This window comes from Octopus bimaculoides, chromosome 1, assembly GCF_001194135.2.
Source record: "Octopus bimaculoides isolate UCB-OBI-ISO-001 chromosome 1, ASM119413v2, whole genome shotgun sequence".
In the NCBI taxonomy this organism is placed as follows: Eukaryota; Metazoa; Mollusca; class Cephalopoda; order Octopoda; family Octopodidae; genus Octopus; species Octopus bimaculoides.
The window spans coordinates 146,160,273-146,165,272 of NC_068981.1; the positions used below are offsets into that span (position 1 = coordinate 146,160,273).

General features: G+C 31.4%; 1 protein-coding gene across 3 annotated transcripts in view; it reads right to left on the reverse strand.

The window, feature by feature from the left end:
- Positions 1-5,000, reverse strand: part of LOC106884320 (potassium channel subfamily K member 4) — a 197,680-nt gene that overhangs the window by 84,343 nt on the left and 108,337 nt on the right. The window lies entirely within an intron of this gene.

Consider the following 5,000-nt stretch of genomic DNA (forward strand, 5'->3'; position numbering starts at 1 on the left):
CGCTAAGGCAAGACAAACTTCTCAAGTCATATACGTTTTCATTATTAGAAAAAAATTTAAGTCTGACAGTTGTTTCTAGGAAATCCCAAAATATGGGATATTCCGCCATCGAAGACAAATAGGTAAAATGTGGAGGGTATAGATTAAGGAAACGATAGATCAAAGGACTGAAAAAAAATAAAAGAAATGAAGAAAACGTTTCTTTTTTTCTTCATTTCTTAATTTTTCTCCAGTCCTTTATTTCATCGTTTCCTTAATCTATACCCTTCACATTTTACCTATTTGTCTCCGATGACAAAATATCCCATATTTTGGGATATCCTAGAAACAGCTGTAAGATTTAAAATTGTTCTAATGATAATAACGTATAAGACTTGAGATGTTTGTCTTGCCTTAGCGTTTGTTGTCCTCTTTAACACACACACACACGCACACACATATACATGCATATATGTGTGTGTGTATATATATATGTGTGTGTGTATATATATGTATATATCTATATATATATATATATATATATATATGTATACGACGACCTTTCGCCAGTTTTCGTCTATCGGATTATATAACGCAACAGATGAAAACTATAACTCGAGGCTATAGTACAAAACACTCGACTAAAGTCTAGTAAAATCCCATTCGGAAATTCCAGGTTGCGAAATTACAATGTTAACCACATCTTTGCCCTATGTAAAGAACAGTAAGCAAGGTTTGGGCGATCTGAGACTGCAACACGTAATCAAATGTGTTGTTTGTTACTTCTCGAGTCATGCCTGGCTCATAAGAGCCGGTTTCCTGGTTTCATTGGCGTATAGATTCCCCCACTTGTACGGGACGCCGGTCCGTCACAGGTGAGCTGCTAGATGCAGGAAGTAAAAATGAAAGTTGTGGCGAAAGAGTCAGCAGAAGTTCCCCATTACCTTCTGCCGGAGCCGCATGAAGCTTAGGTGTTTCGCTCATAAACACACACATCGCCCGGTCTAAGATTCGAACCCGCGATCCCTCGACCGCGAAGCCATTGCTCTAACCACTAGGCCATGTGCTTCTGTTATTAAGAGTAGACAACTGATATCACTTCTTTCACCAGTTCCTTACTATAGAACTTTTGAGTTACGTGAAGAACGTCAGATGCTTGGCGTGAAGAGAACTGAACTGAGATTTTCCGCTATTTTTTATTGTATAACACTTAGAATTAATCCTTTTTACTATTACGTATCCATATAAAAAGCTGTTTTAATTCATTTAGATGATCAACATCTAAAATTAGTGTCAGATGTTTCGAGTAACCTCTGATTTTTCTCATTCAAAAATCAGTAAGCAATATTTTGATTTAGTTTCTAAATTGTCTCCTTCCTTTATAAAAATATGGCAGGCAGTCGGTAAGTAATGCTCAGATGTTCTAGAAATAATAGTCAACTCTTCCCAGATACCATTCCACAGTCCTAAAAGAAGTTTGTTGCACAATATCTGAAATAAAACCGGAATTGTTACGGCTGGAAAGCCGCTGCGGTCAAAATTATCCCATTAGTGCTAACAACAGCAGCAGTAGTAACGACAAGAAGAAATATTCCATTAAAGCATAGCCTAAATGTCATGAACAACAGGATTGCTTTTCACGAATCTGACATTCGTTGGTGAGGAATAATAGAACAGTCATATGTCAAAGTTTCATTGCGAGTTTGATTTCTTATCAATTTTACTTGCAAATCTGAACATTTTAGTATTCCAGAATTTTTTTTACTGCTACATATATGGTGATTTCAGAACTTCGATAGCATCTTTAGAAGTGTACTACTCAGTTATAAATTTATGCAACCTCGAAAATTTCCAGATAGTTTGAAGTTTTATTACCGACTAATTTTCTCTCTTTAAAACAAAATTAAAGTACAAATTTAAAATGTATCAAATAACTATTTTCCTTTTCTAACTTAAACTTTCTTTAAGATACATTGTTTTTGGTGATATTTTATACATGTGATTTGTTGAAATCACCTTCAAAATTCATTTTTTTAATGAGAAGAAAGTTTTATGCAATATCAATATATAATGTTCATATTTCTTGTTCTTACATTGAATAATAGTATTTCATATAATTACTTTGCTTTTATATTGTCTTTCAACTACATCATATAACTGTATTGCAAGTTGTTTTATGTGTCTCTGTGGCGTCAGTGAATTGATTTTCATTTATGATTCAGACTTAAACTCAATGAAAGTCACATAAAATATTGTATTGCATGCATAAGTTTCACCGCTGAGGTATATACAGAAGTCAACAGCAGATACTCACATGTAAGCAGCTACACTTTTTCACTCTGTACAAAGCGTGACATATATTCGTTTAGAAAACTCAACATGGAAATATATACGTAAGTAACAAGGCGTTTTTCGGTCTTGCATCCTTAGGGTCTAATATACTTTAAGACGCTAATTTAAATTGAAATCGAACACGCATGTGATGTGTCAAACATTTTGTAGTATTACCAGAACAGATATTTTCATACTTTTGTGCTAAAGATGTAAAGGTAACCGTTTCTAAGTAACATAATTCATTTCACTTGAAAATAATAATTTTTCACCACGGAAAGGCAATTATTTTCAGCTTTTATCGATGTTTTCTGGTGCAGTATTTTAAATCATATTTTTATGTTTACAGTGTATATTCACGCAAACGCCATAGGAATAAGTACATTCCAGTGAAATAAAATGGTATTACTTATAAACAGTTTAGTTTCTAATAAAATTCCATGCACATACACACACGCATATATATATATATATATATATATATATATATATATATATATATATATATATATATATATGTGTGTGTGTGTGTGTGTGTGTGTGTGTGGTGTGTATGTATATTTATATATATGCGTGCATGTATAATCATATATACACATATACATACATACACACACACACACACGCATACATACATACATACATACATACGATTCTTTCATTTCGAACAAATCCCCAAACGACGTTATTCCTTTCATTGTTGGTCATTTATTGTCCTTACAAAGTTGTTATACTGTTTCTCAATTGTCTAATTTTCTTATTCTCTAGCTTTTATCTTCACAAAATATTTACTACTCGCCTTCAATAAGCTGAATTTGTTTGTGGAACGAGGAGTTTTATCTATTTTATACTGCAGGGTAGCTACATGATGTTTACAAAAATGTTTGTTTTGTTTCTTAATTTTGAGATGATTGTAAATCTATTTTCTGCTGTCGCAAAAAGTAGAACTCATAAATGTTTCAATCATTTGCCTCCATGCATTTTTAGATACTCAGTGGTGCAAATTATAATAATTTATCCGTTTGTGCTCCACCTTCTCCTATGCTATTTATTCCTATTTGCCAAATAATATATCCACTTATATGCTGTCCTTTCTCTTTCCACTTCTTGCTTTGTACTCCTCTTTTACTTTATGTATTTACTAATCGATTGACCCTTGTATAGTAAACTGTTCTTTTAAACATCCTATGAAGTGAACAAAACAATTTTAACCCCTAATTATATCAAGATTTAAAAAGACTGATAAATAGAAAACTACAAGTAATTGTAAGTACCGTAATTGGCATCATGTAGAGGAATTGTCCAACTAAATGGTATTAAATGAACGTGGTGTTTAGCAAGTAAAATTTGGAAACTTGAGATACAAAAGTTTGTTTTAATGCCGTTGTATTTAATTATGAAGGACAGTTCTCTTGCAGCAGAAGAAAAGTGTGAACAAGAATTACTTGTTGATAATGATTTGAGAGAATGAATTACTGGTTGAGTTACAGTAACACATTTAAAGGAATAGAGAGAATTTCTACAATGAGATAAAGTATTTTGTTTAATGTTTACGTGATGAGCGGTAGATAAATTATAATGGTGAAACATGAATAGAAATAAGGTTATGCGAATGAAAAGATACAGTAAGAAAACTGTACAATGGTAAGTTACCGTGTTGAGGTTGTCAATGAGGTGTATTAGTTCAATGTAATATAAAGAATATACACAAAATTCACACACACAATGGTACACATAAAATAATACGTTACACAATAATATTACATGAACATAACTTGAACAGAGTCACCTATGCTATTTGACAAGTGCAATGTTACAAAATCAATGCCATGTGAAGTATATTGCACGAAAGAGAAATATTGTTTATTTCACCAAATCAGATGTAATTGATTTTATGGAAGTTGAACTATATGTTATGTCATTCAATATTTTCTCGTGATAGTTCTTTGGAAAATCATCCCATTTTCATATGTTCTTACTCATTCAATTCTTTTCTCGTTTAAACACCATTTTCGAGAACCCTACTAAGATGAACTTAGTTATTGCCAACATTACCAAGAAGAAAACAGAAGAAACATATATAAATACATAAATAAATAAAATTCTGTCAGCAAACACTTTCGGTAGGTGTATAATATTTGGACACATATATATAAAAAGAACCAAATTCAATAACAGTCTTATTGATTTCATTACATTCAAAACGGCTTTTTTTTTTTTTTTTTCAAATGAAGTAGAATATGAAAGATTGTACGGAGTCGGAAGTATCAAATCCCAATCATTATACTGTTAGAATATTATAGATTTATTTTTCCCCACAAAGAGAGGGGAGGTATTAATAATGGCTTGGGGTGTTATATTAACACCTGCTTAAAATACTTCCAAATGTAAATATCAAATTCTTTTTTTGATGATGAAATTTTAATAATTACTTTTCGTCAAGTTATATAATTTTTTTTATCATCTACAAAACGAATGAAGCTAGGAAAAATTCATATAAAAGAATTATAATTACAGCAGAATATATTAATATTCCCTATATTGCCAAAATACAGGAATAATTTAATTTTTTTTATAGCTTATTCTTTCAACATGATTCAATATTAGCTATATGTATACATAACTATGTATGAAATCATAGATGTCGGCACTTTAATAACTTAAAAACGAATATCCAGAAAGGAAACAGT